At 41.4% G+C, this 15,114-nt stretch overlaps 1 protein-coding gene across 3 annotated transcripts in view; it reads right to left on the reverse strand.

Annotated features, from left to right (window-relative positions):
- Positions 1-15,114, reverse strand: part of LOC146805553 (nucleoside hydrolase-like) — a 229,136-nt gene that overhangs the window by 138,424 nt on the left and 75,598 nt on the right. Inside the window, exon 2 of one of the 3 annotated variants that reach the window (XM_085622810.1) lies at positions 13,375-13,461. The exons of 1 other annotated variant lie outside the window; for it this stretch is intronic. The gene's annotated coding sequence lies outside the window, so the exon portion shown is untranslated. The remainder of the gene's footprint in view (positions 1-13,374; positions 13,462-15,114) is intronic. One more of the 3 variants, XM_085622811.1, reaches the window with a different exon arrangement.

Consider the following 15,114-nt stretch of genomic DNA (forward strand, 5'->3'; position numbering starts at 1 on the left):
GTTCACCTCAGTTTACCACCCAGAGAGTAATGGAATTGTTGAGAGGATGAATGGCTTATTGAAAAGCAAAGTGTCAAAAATGTGTGAGATACTGAAAAAGAATTGGCTTTACTGCCTTCCCCTTGCTCTGTATGCATTGAGAAATGCCCCTTCAAAAGATTATCATTTGACCCCTGACCAAGTCGTAACAGGTAGGCATTCTCATTTTTCTTTTAAACAAAATCAAATCATGCGTTCTGATACTAAGTCTGCATCAGAAAGTGTTTGGCAAGAAATGAATGCATACATGTCTGCCTTAACAAAAGCTGTACAGGTTTATTCTAAACAGGCTCAGCTGCAACAGGCCAACAGTACTGCACCACCCCTGCCCTTGTCTACAGCCATCAGCATCGGTTCCTGGGTCTTCGTGCACAAGTTTGTGAGAACATGGAAGGATCCCAAGTTTCTAGGCCCCTACCAAGTAAAACAGAGCATGCCAACAGCAGTAAAAGTGGAGGGGATGCGGAACTGGGTGCACGTAACGGACATTATTCAATTTTTGGCCTCACTCCCACAGAGAGGGGAGGAGGCAATGGTCCAAGAACAAATTATACAATGAAGAGACAATTAAATGATATTTTTCATAGTATAATAATGAGTTCAGTGGTTATGATTATTACTCTGATAATTTGCTATTGTATTATGTGTTATGTAGATGCAAAATTTATTTATTTATTTATTTAAGAAGCTTATAAAGCGCGCAGCTACCCCCGTCGGGGGTGTCCCGGCGCTGAGAGAGCAAGAATATCACCAGAGGAGGCATCCCGGGTCCTGCCCTCCAGCCCAGTGTAGCAGAAGCCCTCCTACTCAAGGTTGGGTGAACAGCCAAGTTTTTAATTTGCGTCTGAAGATCTTCTCAGACTCGATAAACCTAAGGTCCAGAGGGAGGTCGTTCCAGAATTTAGCCGCCGTCACACCGAACGTTCTGCCACCGCTCCGGGCTAGCCTGAATCTGGGAACAACCAGTAGACGTAGATTATTGGACCTTAGGTTTCTATCAGACTTCGATAGTTTGAGTCTTTGGCTCAGGTAGGATGGACCAGTTCCGTGAATGGCTCGAAAGGCAAGGGTAAGGATTTTAAACTGAACTCTACGAGCGATAGGGAGCCAGTGTAAATCTTTCCGATATGCTTTGACTGAGTTGCGGGCAGGGATGTTTCCAATAAGCCTGGCAGCCGCATTTTGAACGGTTTGTAATCGGTCAATGAGATAGAGGGGGGCTCCAGCATATAGGCTGTTGGCGTAGTCCAAATGTGCCGTAATGAGAGCATGGACAATAGTTTTACGGGAAGTCTGGGGAAGGTAAGGGAAGATCTTCCTAATCATGCGCAGTTTGCCAAAGCAAGCTGCGGTGACTTTGTTAACCTGGGCTTTACAAGACAAGGTGTTATCGAAAAGGAAGCCGAGATTACGGGCTGACTCTACTGGATTGGGGGGGGGGGGTTCAGCACCGTAGGCCACCACAGGTTGGCTGGGGGGGCTGGTTTCTGACTAAAGAAAAGCACCTCGGTTTTGTCTGTATTAAGGGCCAGATGATTGGAAGCCATCCAGGAGCAGATGTTGTCAAGGCAGTTTCGAAAGTTGGAAAAATGCGAGTCAGAATGGTCTCTGAAAGAAAAAATAAGCTGGGTATCATCAGCATAAGAGACCACCCTGACTCCCCACGATTCGACTACCCTGGCAAGAGGGCCCACATACGTGTTAAACAAAAGAGGGCTCAAGGCAGAGCACTGAGGCACCCCGCAAAGAAGGGGTTTGTCTTCTGACTCAAAAGGACGGAGAAGTACCCTTTGAGATCTCCCTGTGAGAAATGATTTGATCCAGGCCAGGGCTGTGCCTCCGATCCCCAACTGCTGCAACCTAGTCACCAGGATATCATGAGACACAGTATCGAATGCAGCGGACAGGTCCAGGAGGACTAACATGGCCTCCTCGCCTCTGTCCACCGATTCCCTAATCGTCTCCGATACCTCTAACAAAGCAGTCTCAGTACTGTATCCCGTTCTAAAAGATCCCACCCATAGGGAAGAAGTATTACGCTTTTGTAGAGCTGTTTTCAATTAAACAGATATACATCCTCTGCATGATTCTCTACTTGATAATTTGTGGTACAAAAGCATGCATGATATAGGTACCAATACACAAAATGATAGTTGTTATGTATGTATGTTCATGCCATAGAAACACCCCCTTTAGTGTATCCTAAAGAAGTGCCTGTTAATATGACAAAGTGTTTATTGCATCTTTTCTTGTGTAGGATAAAAGCACAGTTACAGCCAAAGCATGTTAGTCCTATGACTGCCAGAGTTAATACAACCAGATTTGATACAACCCCTGAAATTTTGCAAATTTTGACAGATAAAACAGAGATAATGAAAGAGCTGATACCTATGTGTCAAGCAAAAGCAACTGCTCGTTGGGTTCAGATCACCCGGTGGGAGCTAATGAAAGCCATAAATGCTACTGAAGATGGCTTTAATGCAATTTAAGAAGAGTTGCGTTCAATCAGACTTATGGTGATGGGAAACAGATATGTTTTGGACTTAATGACAGCAATCGAAGGAGGAGTATGTAAAAAATGTAATTCAGTATGCTGTACTTTCATACCAGCAAATGATGAAGATGAAGGAAATCTAACTCAGGCCATAATGACTTCGCATAATTAGCATACACAGATGAAGAAAGAGGGGGGTGCTTCAGATGAGTGGTTCACTGGCTGGTTTGATTGGGTGCCGTCCTGGATGTCAGGGTTGTCTAAGGCCTTGTTGCCTATAATAGTTCTGTTGCTAATGATGTGCCTATTATTTCAGGTTATTTTAGCATGTTGAAAGAGGGTTACAGCTAAAGTGGGAGAGGTATGTTCCCTATAATGAGAAATAAAGAGATGCAAAATATAGAATTGGAAGAAATGCACAGGGGTAGTGAGGAAGTAGTTAAAGAATCGACTAGAGAGGGAAATGAAAGGAATCAAAACCCTAATTTAGATTTAGGACCTAATTATTCAGTTTTAACTGTCACTTGCCCACAAACTGTCAAATATTATGTAAAGACAGAAAAACTGTATAATGCTGTTTAAACGTGCATGTTAAAGTTGCACAATTGCCTACAGCCTGCTTTAAAAAAAAAGGTCTAAATGCGGTCTGGTTTAAGTGTTTTTTCCTCTTCATTGTATTCGAGCTGAGAATGTCCTGCTTGGGATATTTTACAGGAAATTCAGAGCAGCAAGAATGTTTTCCATTGTAGTCTGTAAATTTGGCATGAGAAGTCACTAACACAGGAAAGAGCTGTTCTTGAAATAAATGTATGTAATCTGGGTGGGACAGAACGGAAAAGCAGGAAGCTTTTTCTACTGTGAACATTGTATTAAATATGGATCTAGGCCAAAATTAGTATAATAAGAAGTAGACTTGAAGTGTATGTAAGTGGAGACTGACTTGTGCTTCGCTCCTAGCACATCACTCTCCCAGCTGAATTAGCCTGGCATGTACAATAAACCTTTTTGACTCACTTGTGTTGCAGATGTGGTGATTAAATGATTTGCACTGCTTAAAGGATTTTTTCCCGACATCGTGTTGGGACTATACTGCATTAATGTGCCCCCCCAACACTAGTTGCTTAACTGGTCTGCAAACATGGTCAAACATTTCTTTACTTACAGCATAATCCACACATTGTTACCTCTAACTGAACTCAGGGACCCAGAGTCTGGTGAAACAGCGGTGAATAATGGTTAGTAGACACCTGAGTGCATAGTCCAGTGAACTCGAGCTGATACACATTTAATATTTCAGGTACGACGCATGCAGCGTATTTGGCTGAGGAGAATTTTTGCACAAGAGAGAAGTGCTCTCCTGAGGAGCACTGTTGGAGTGTGGTACTGGGGGTATCTGGGGAGCAGGGTTTTCTGGAGGAGGAGGAGGAGGGAAGAGCACCAACAAACAATGTCGCCCCGCACGCCATTAGCGCTAATGCTGGCACTCTGTCCATGACCTTATCACCTTTACTTCTTTTTCTGTATCCAGGGCGGACATTTGGTAGCATATACCTGCCTGCATCAGACAGGATCCTGGCGTCCAGGATCCTGTCTCGTGCAGGCATGTATATGCTACCAATGTCCGCACTCGATAGATAAGTGAGTAAAGTGACAGGTCGTGAAACTCAAAGGCGCCTTCAGCTCTGACCAACAGCCTGTCTGGGCGAACAAGCCTCTGTTTTGGTGGGATGTCATCTCCCAGCAGGGAGCAGCACTGGAGGCCAGCAGTGCTTGAGGCGGTCACGGACGAGCGATACTTTGATGTGTGTAGTGTAGTTTACACTTTGGCACAGAGTCATGCTGTGTAGACAGTCACGCCCGCCAAGTCCATCCTGCCACAGAGGGATTATAGCGATTAAAGTGGCGGTAATTGGTTGTGTGTGCAAACATTATTTTAGCCCAAATCCAAGGCAAGATTTTTCTTACATTACATAACACTGAAAGCAAGAAAAATCTTGAGGTGGATTTCGTCTAAAATAATGTTTGCACACACATGAGTGTTTTGGTTTGCAGTATTTCATTTAGCTGGCGAGATAGACACTACTGCAAAAGAGACTCGTAGTGACTTATATTAGAACAAGTTTCAAAGGAAAGAATATACGCGGTAAATACTAAAAAGCAAAGTTAGCAGATTAGATAAATATAAACTAGTAAAAGAACCACTAAAATGGAAATGCGAGCATCTTTCTGACTGCATATTAGAAATATTTTACTCAAATGCTGACAATGAGTTTGTGAAGAGTTCAAATTAATATTTTGGATAAATCTTAGTAACGATAACAAAGCAAAGTGGCATTTGTTTTTCTTTCACACACATTTGTACAGTACAGCCTTGGCGTTCACAGTTACACTTCCCTAAAGATAAAATATAGGTCATCTCAGTCATTCATTTCCTTATTCAAAGTCCCGACCCTTAGAACCCACTCCCAGCCAGGGGGAACACCAACAATTTTGGTTCCCAAAACACACAATACCACGTCGACAAGGTCAGACAAGCATTGGCATAGCCAATAAGTCTCGCCTTTGGGACCTTATAAGTGTTTAGCCATGTAACAGTTAATGTTGTTACACCAAGGATATTGTGCTGGATAACTAAACACTTATAAGGACCCAAAGGCGAGACCTATTGGCTATGCCAATGCTTGTTACTCATTCTTGCTGGTTCCTGCTTTCTTCCTCTGTAAGCGTTTTCCATCATTTTCTTCCTCGTCTTTCCCTTTTCTGTGTTTCAGTCCCCAAAAAGATGTGCCGGTGGCCCCCATCAGCAACCAGCAGCTCAAATCAAGCACTGGTCTTAAGCCGTGTTTTAGCCACCAATGAAATCCTCAAGACTGTTCAACTATTGTCTTAAGCCAGGACAAGACACTTAATATAAGCAAAATTTTTGCAAATCAGGACCTTGATATAAGTTACCTCCCACTTTAAACCTGGAGCTGTGTGTGTTGTTGGTACTGATAAAACATAAACAAACCGGACTTTAAAGAAATTAAATACCTGAAGACATAATATCTTTAAGTCCAAGTGAATATACTGATCGGTCAAATGTGTTTAGAAAGCCTTATCATATCAAAATATAATAATCTCTTGGAACATTTGCTGTCTTTTAAGGCAGACACCATCAGTAGTACATTCTTTCAAATGTTTGCATTGGTGCAGCGGCACCTATATGTCAAATCGTTTGCATTTGTACTCGTGGGGGGGACTGTTGGAAAAATCAGAAAAAATGCAAATGAAAAGGAATATCCTCCATGGAGATATGTAAACTGTACGCAGCGTGTAATCATAAGGCAGCGTGCTGTAAAAACATTAAAAGGCGCAATGTAAATTATGCGAGACAAACACTGAAAATTGTGAAGATTTGTTTACGTTTGCCTATCTAAATTTAGGAGCGCGCCCGATCTATGTTTCAAATGCTTAAAAACTGGGTGTATGGCATGCATTACAAAATAGCCTGCATTTATCAACCACAACAACGAGAAACAAGCATTATTATGTTGCAGACTGAAACATTTATGTCTGGGAAAATAATTTCTTTAAGTAAGAAAATAGCTTTCCAGTACTTTTTCACAAGGGAAAAATACAAAAGTTATGTATGGGAAACGTTCCACGTGAATGAAACATGTCTTGAACTGCCTATGCTTGAAATGTATGTACTGTGTGGAGCCTATAGGCTTAGTCATCATGGGCCAGAAGAGAGATACATTAAGAGTAAGATGGATAGTCCATGGAATGGGTCCAGCCCACTGGTGCTGAAGCCTGGAGAGGAATACTCACCCTTGATAATACAGGATTAACCAGTCAGATGTCAGTGAGGTTAACCTGACTTCTGTGGATAAGTACAAAGTACCAAATTTAGGCATGGAGATGAATCAAGGCTCAGCTGCTGAACCAGTGGCCAGTGCTGTGGAATTTCATAGCCATGGCAATATGCAGGGAAGTAGAAATAACTTTGCTGCCTTGTGCCTGGAGGAGTATCACTATATTTGAGCCTGAGGTATGGTTCGGAGATGTTGTTCTCTAAATAGTTTTTGATATAAATATCGTGTACGAAAAATCGTTAACATAAAAAAACACTCCATATTGAAGTTAATAACAGAAAATCTCCAAAACAAGGCGCTGCATGTGTGTAAACAATATAATTTCACAAAAGCACATGTATTACCAGTTAAAAGAGCAAATATAAATCTTATGGTAATTCTGAGTCTGGTAATTTCTATTCACTAGCCAAACATACAAGACACAAACACTTCCATACTACTAAATAGAGTATAATAGTCTGCTTTCTACACCATCTTGTTCTTATACCATAACATTGTGCTTTAATATCACCCTTCAAAATTATCACAACACCATCAAGGTAAATATTTAAAGGTGAGAGTAGATTTACGATTCTTAACTCCATATACGTGTTCCTTTACAATATATACCAAAAAGGTACTCAAGGTTGGTCTGCATATGGTTTATGCTATGCTGTTTTGTCATGTAAAGTAATTAAAAACAAAATGATTTAACCAGAACCAGGACATAGGGGTTTAAATTGATGCACTGAAATAAAATCACACTGAATAACCCTTGTGATAAGTCAAACCTTTTTAGCCGTCTCATAAGCCAGAGGTACATGCAGAGGCCATGACCAATAGCGCCTCGAGTGAGTCATGATTAGGGCTCCCGGTTTTAAGGTATTTATTTTTTTGACATTTCCCCCTGTATTTATCCATATTTATTTTTTGCTAATTTTCTCTTTAGTTATCCATATTTATTTTAATTTATTGGGGAGGTTTGTGAAAAACATGAAGCTGAAACTGGTATGTTTCCACATTTATTTAACCGATAAATAAGCACTCATGCTTGCCGGTTTCAGGTATATGAACACCCTCAAAAGAATCCCTTATAAATGAACATGCAAATTTAATTATCAAACTTGTGCATATCTGCTGCTGTTTAAGCCTCTTTACTAAACTATGGGGCATATCAACAAGGGTTTTATCTCTGCTTTTTTGGCTTTAAAAGCCAAAAAAGCAGAGATAAAACTAGCACCCTATCAACAACAGGGTGCTAACACGCAAATTTGCATGTTAGCACCCTTTTACTCTACGCTTCCCCTTGCATCTCTAATGAGATGCAAAGGGGGCGTTCCAGAGTAAAATAATAGGGGAAATGTCGCTAAGCGACATTTCTCCTATTATCAAGAATATCGCTAACCCTGTTAGAGACAAAAAAAGCAGCGCTAACCGTGGTTAACGCTGCTTTTTTACGTCTGCTAATTTTCAGACTTAGCCATGATATCCTATGGAAGGAGGATATCATGGCTAAATTTGCCTGTCCCTATCAACAAGGTAACGTGAGATTATCGCTGGGTTTCCAGCGATAATCTCACGTTAGCCTGTTAGCGTGAGGATTTTTATCGCTATTGAGATAAGCGTTGCTAATAGCACGCTATCTCAGCGATAAAAATTCACGCTAGCCGGCGATAATTATCCTCACGCTAAGAGCGCTGAGCGATAATTATCGCCGGGTGTTGTTGATATGCCCCTTAATTTCTTTCTTAACCCCTTACCTATCAATCCACCCAGCTATTGGCCTGGCAATCATGGTAGAGTGTATTTAGAATCACTCAAAAAGCAACCCAATTTCCGTTTTTATCCACATTTATAAATAAATACAGACAAGGAAATAAATGGATTTCTGTCTGTATTTATCTGTAAACATCAGTAAAAACGGAAAACAGGGAGCCTTAGTCATGATGCCCCTTCACTCTCTCAGCAATGGTGAATAAATTTCCTATTGTACTCTGCACATCTGCATATACGGTTTATGCCATGGCATTTTTCATGCTTTTTTTTTTTTAATGTGTTATGTTTAACCAAAGCCATGATTTAGGAGGGCTGTTTCATTGTGTAACATTATTTCAACATGGAATCTGTAAGACGAGTCAAATAAAATACTGAGAATCATTTATAATGTTTTTGCAATGTGTACTTCTCTAGTCAATTGAACCGAAATAAAGTTGAATTAATGAATCGTAGTACATACTTTGCTGGACCTATTTGGCTGCTCTGCTCCAACTTTCGATAATGAGATCAAAATTTTAGTTGCTGAAAGCAGTTGCATGATCCAATACAATTCCAACATAACAATGTATAAAACAGTAAAATAAATTTCCAAAATATGCTTTACTAATTCACAGTATGATAGCTGAATGATAGAAGTGCTCACTGTTGAGTTCTTAGTATGCCCTGCAGGTCTCAGGTTTCCATACGAGCTGGACCAACTCTACCATTCATCATAAGGGTTGATAAAGTGTGTGCAATTATATGGAGCAAGACTAATTCCAATTATTTACAGAGTTAAGGCACGGCTAAAAAATAGTTGTCAGTGCTATTTTTAAAGAAATTTGCTGGACTTGGCCCTCTCTGTATGGTCACCCCCAATTGTTTTGCCTTCTCCCCGCCTGTTCGCTGGAATTCATTTTTGTTGGCCTTAGGACTCTTTACACTTTACCACTGCTAACCAGTGTTAAAGTGCTTGTGCTCACTGTGTGCAAAAATATATCGAAATTATACTCAGGCCTATATCTTGACCAACAGTGCACAGTGGCAACGAGTTGATGAGTGGGTCAGATGGCCCTACAAAGAAATCGCAAATAGCTACATATCAACCATATGCAACAAGGTACATTTAAAAATACCAGAGTGCACCAACACCTCAAAAACGTGTCTACATACACGCAAAGATATAGGTACTTTACCCAAGGACAGTGTATAAGGTCCGACTCTACCATCCACAGAGTCTCTTCACACGTAGAACTCTCTATTGAGGTATAACAACATAAATGAAGGACAAAGAAAACACAATGGACAGATATGTACACCTTGTCTCTAGTGAGTCAATGATTGTAATTATATGTAAATACATTAGTAGAGAGACAGAGTCCAAAGAGCGCTTTGTAAGTTACTCCCGTAGGGAGCCCGTTGTTCTCTCATACAGCTCCGACTTTATTAAAATTATATCTCCCATGGGGTAATAATCTTAGTTTGTCAATCAGAACCACTATTATTATTGTTATGGCTGGGCCAAATACATGTCTCATGAGACAAAGTGTAGGGTGAGATGGTGTTAGCTATAAAGATGGCTGTGAAAAATTAACCACATCACGCTACAAAGGGAAAGTATGGCTGTCAAGTGTCAATGGCAGCCAAGTCGCAACAAACGGTAGGCAAAGACTATGGAAATAGTCACAACCAAGACCGCCACTCTTGCAAACCTTCACCTGGCATGTAGTAATAAGTGTTCTGCGAGGACTCTTGTGGAAGTGATTGAACCGCAAGTCGGGTGCCTGTAATGAGCGTCACATCACGCACATGAGTAAACGCTCAGGCTACCTTGGAAATGTAATCTGTGGTGATGACAGAAGTTCAAATACGCCAAACTGGACATCGGTTGTCAGCCGATCGTGTAATTGCCGTTAGCCAGAGGTAGTTAACCTCCTAGAGCAGATGCGTGGTTACAAACATACCACCAGTTAAATAATCTAAGTCACCGCTGCATTGAACAAGTAATAACCACCTCAATCACAGCTTTATAAGATAGTTAAATCGTTAAGTAGTCACCCATATAGCCTCACCGTACGTGTGGGAGAGATCCGTCCTCAAACGAGACCCTGGCGAGAGTGATTGTGCTTCAGATTAAATGCCTATAAGGAGCCTCATTATCTGGCGTGTTGAAACCTCTGTGCCTGCCTGGTAACCGTAGTTAGACAGTCTCATAGTTCTGGCCGGCCCGGTCGTGCGAGTAGCAAATGTGTGGCAGTCTCCTAGAACACCTAGAAACTGTAGACAGACTGACTCTAATACGACAGCCCCGGTACTCTAACTGTTCTAACCTTACTAAAGTAACAAATTACAACAAGCATTGGCCGCGCGGCCGTGAAAGTGACGCAGCCGCGTAAGTGATAGCGATCGCGCGCTGCGAGCGATGCACTTAATGAGCATGACGAGAAAAGCCAGATGGCGCCTCTGCTCATAAGCGCGCGCCCACGTGCGTAACCGCAACCTTGAGGCAAGCTTGGGGTAGCATTTTCTAAAGCCCACATACTAAAAGTCTCGCCATGGCAGCGCATGTGCTAGCATAGGCGAGACCTAAAAAACTAGGCCCAAAACACCCCTTCCCCTGCTTCAATTTCATGCAAGTACTGCCTTGCAAACAAAACTGGAGCTACCCAGCTAATCGAAGCCCAAAAATAAATGTGCAGACTAATTTAGTGCAAAAAAAACGTAAACCGCTTTACCACTTCATGAATCCCACTTCTCCCTCGGCCCCCCACTAAACTTTAACTGCCTTCCTTTATTCAGTTAAATGGTGTTTAAAAAACATTTTTACACAGTAGTGGTTTGAGAACTCTACCCTGAGGCAGACTCCTCACCGCTTCCCACAAGTAATGCTGCATGCCATTTATTTTATCATCAATCTGCTTGTTTGCGCTTTCTAATTATTTATCCAACTTATATCCTGGAGATAACAGATTGTACTGTTTTGTCAAGATCACCCTACTTAGACAGAGGTATTCAATCTGTGGGGCGCGACCCCCAGGGGGGCCCTGGAGGCATGGGAAGGGGGTCGCGGTCTTCATTTGCTGAAGAAAACGGGCCAGGAGGTTGATTCCGGTAGTTAACATGTTTTCCCTGGAGTGCTATTCAGGGACTCTCCTCTGCTGGGAAATCAAAGCAAGACAGACTTCTAAACACACCTTTCTACGAGTGTATTGCTGGCCTGAAAGAAATGCAAATGTGCACAACCAGTTAATCTGCAAATGTGAAGGATTTGCAGATTAACTCGTTGTGCACATTTGCATTTCTTTCAGGCTACCAGCACACTGGCAAAAAGGTGTGTTTAGTGGTCTGCCTAACTTCGATTTCTCTGGACAGGAGAGTTCTGCTACAATTAATTGATCAAATCGCTTCTTTGAGTGGTAGTGCACAGAGTTTACTGAGCTGTGAAGTGCTTGCTTTTAATAGTTACTGTATTTACATAGTGCTTACTATCCCTGAGAATGTGTTGAAGGGACAGTTATGTAAAATAAATTGCATTACATAGGGTCTGGTTATTACTAAAATCTATGGGTCTTATTTCCAATGAAATGGTGTAGGGCAGCTCTGCAAGTATTTTTGCTGCACTGCCCTATGCCAATTCAAAAGTACAGGAATGGACTGTATTTAGAAGATACAGTTCACTCCTATCCTTTCTGCCGGCGCACAATTTGGTGCCTAGCGCCAATGCAGGCACCCTTGCACCAATGTTTGCATTGAGGGCAGGATTGTTTTGTGCAAGAAGACACGTCTTCCTGCGCAAGAGAAAGAGGAAACAATTGAAGAGAAATAAAGATATTTCTCCTTGCTACGCATCCCCTGGGGCAGGGTGCAGTTTTGACCCATCCTCAGGTTTACAGATCCTTGTAAATCTGGGAATGTGTCACAACCCATTGGTAAACACACTGCAACACCCATGGAATGCCCCCCCCCCACGCAATGTAAGACAACGCACCAACTTGCGCTGCGTTGCCTTACACCATATCTAGGAGGCCATGAAAAGCCACCCAAAGGGACCTTGCGTGACCTCGTAGATATGGGGCTGCTGACTGCGCAACCAGAGCGTCATAAAAAAATGATGCACCGGCAGCACAAGGGGCTTATAAATAAGCCCCTATATTTTGGAAGCAGCCACTATATATTTGGATGCACCATTTTATCGTAGAACATTTTGCACATTTTGTAGAGGTCTGTTTATACTGTGTATAATGCAAGTATAAAATAGCAACTTAAATATTCACAGTGCTTTCTGTCGCAAGCTGTGACCTCATAGCACTAAAAATACACAAGTCGCTATTCTCAACTGCACCAACCACGATTTAATTCTGTGGCGCTCTACTTTCACACAGACGTTTGCAATGCATTAACTAATAGAGGTTTCCTAATTTATTATATTGCATTTCCCACTGAGTAACAACTTATCAAATGTATTTATTATTCATTGAAACTGCCCGTTATTTTTTATGTAGCTACCTGACGGTGAAAGACCTAAAAAACTTACGTATGTTTTAATTATGATGAATTTTGTTCAGCTATCTCCAGTTACATGCAGCTGTAAATGCCAAGCTGTCAGCATCCCATTAAATATAGCATGGTTTTCCTCTAATGCTGTGCAATAAAGTTGCAGCCCATGCATTACAGCTATTATACCAAGGGCCACCGGAATTATGTGATTGTGCGGCCGCAGCAATTTTAGCATAATTATAAATTTGCCGCATTTGCACCATAATCCATCATCTGCCGCATAATCTGCTAATTTTAACACAAAAAAATGTATTTACTCAAAAGGTTTAAAAGTTACTAAAAAGCAGCAACAGGTGTTGCCGCTCTGTAAAAGGCTCTTTGGAAAGCTGCTCTGGTCACATTTTTGTAGTTTATTGCTGTTAAACTGGTACTGAGGTGCAACCACAGATTGACCGTTTCTCTGGAGAACATTTATGGTTGTCAATGATAAGGACTACCAGGTTCTAGAATTGTTTTTTTTGGGAGGGAGTCCTTACGCCTAATACATTTTGATGGGGGGTCTTGGCATCAAAAAGTTTGAAGACCACTGCCCTACTAGCTTGTCAAACGCGTCCACATAACAGCTCTCACAAAACCCTTCAGATAGCATGAAGTAAGTAATTAGTAAAAATCAACAAGACAGGCATTTAATTTAACGGGCCTCACGCCACGTTTATTACATCTAAACAAATATGCCGAAACCAGCTTACTTACAAGCTGGAGGCTGCGTGAGTAGTGTAGTTCCCACTTTGGCACAGAGTCCTGATGTGCAGACAGTCAAGTCAAGTCAAGTCAAGAATACTTTATTCGGTTTTAAAGACAAAAAACCATGAAAGTTACAGCATTAAATTACAATTTAAATACAGACACAAGAAGATATAAAAGGGAGAAAGGTAAACTTAAAATACATCTAGGCTCAGTGATTTCCTAAGTTTAAAAACGTTTTTTAAATAAGTTAAAACTGCGGTAACAGTAAGAACAGTGTCCATTCTCTGAAGCTCTAAGAAAGCCAAGCGACATTTGTTAATTTTCCATTCTTTAAGGAGTGGAATAATATATGTCTTACGAGGTACGGTATAAAAAGTGCAGAAAAACAGAATATGAATATCTGACTGGGATGAGAAGTCATCACACGGACATAATGGTAGGCTCGATGGCCAAGAATTCATAACTGGAAAAGACAATAATCTAAAAACAATAGACAATCTAAAACGAGTCAGGATAAAACGTTCATAATTAGACATCGGCAAGGTTAAGTAAGGCTGCAGGCTACTGCTCGTTAGAAGGGAAAAATGCAGAGACACAGTTTTTTTCTTCAATTCCTCTTGGCTTCTATTTTCTATAAGGTAATCCAGGGATAGTTTGGACAGAAGATTCCTGGATAAACCTTCCATTGAGGATGGATCTGCAAAGTGGTGTTGGCGACCAATTTTGGCAAAAAATGATTTGATGTAGTTTAGCCAATCTAAACGGTCCACGTTTTCCAGTTTTATAACATCCTGAAGGATGGCTCGATTCAGGGAGCACTCATCAGTTGTCCAAACCCTGTGCCACAGAAGAATAGGTTGAATTCTGATCAAATCAGATATATAGTTTAGGCCAAGTTCAGAATGACAAATATAGGTTGCGACACTTTGGGGGACTCTCAAAACATGTCTCAGAAACCTATTCTCAGCTTTCTGAAGTAGATCAATGTTAGTGTGGCCCCAGAGGCCCGAGCCATACATAGCAACCGAGGTACATGTAGCTTTATAAATAGTTAAAATTTCCTTAATTGGTTTCTTTCCCAGTTTTTTAATAAAATTCATTAGGGCCATTGTAGTTTTTTGAAACAGGAGAGTTCTTGCCTTTACCGCGTGAGACCATGCCCCAGTTTCATGGAACAGTACGCCAAGGTATGGGAAGATAGAGGTAGATTCCAATGGAACGTTATTTAAAAACATTCTTTTTGCATGATTACCAGATTTAGTGCCACAGTTCATTGAAAAAGTTTTAGTGCAATTAACTTTTAAGTCTAGACTAGACATAAAGCACTCAAAAGATTTTATCAAATTTTGTAAAGCCACGGGAGTGCGGGCCATTAAAACCGCGTCATCCGCATACAGGAGTGCGGGGATAAACCTCCCCCCAACCCTAGGTATGTCCCCGCGATCACGCAGAAGATGACGCTCAAGGCCATTAATATACAACAAAAATAAAAAGGGTGCCAGGACGCAGCCCTGGCGAACGCCCCGGCCAACCTGGAATGACCTTGTACATTGACCCTCACGGCCGTAGCGGACCGAAGCTGAGGCACCTGAATAAAGATCCTTCAAAAAACAAACAATGGAATCTTCCACGCCTATCTCTCTTAAAATGGTCCATAATTTAGCATGGGAGACGCAGTCAAACGCCGATGAAAGGTCGACGAATGTGAGATAGAGGCGCTCCCCCTTGATCCTCAGGTATTTTGAT

Source organism: Triturus cristatus, chromosome 8, assembly GCF_964204655.1.
Source record: "Triturus cristatus chromosome 8, aTriCri1.1, whole genome shotgun sequence".
In the NCBI taxonomy this organism is placed as follows: Eukaryota; Metazoa; Chordata; class Amphibia; order Caudata; family Salamandridae; genus Triturus; species Triturus cristatus.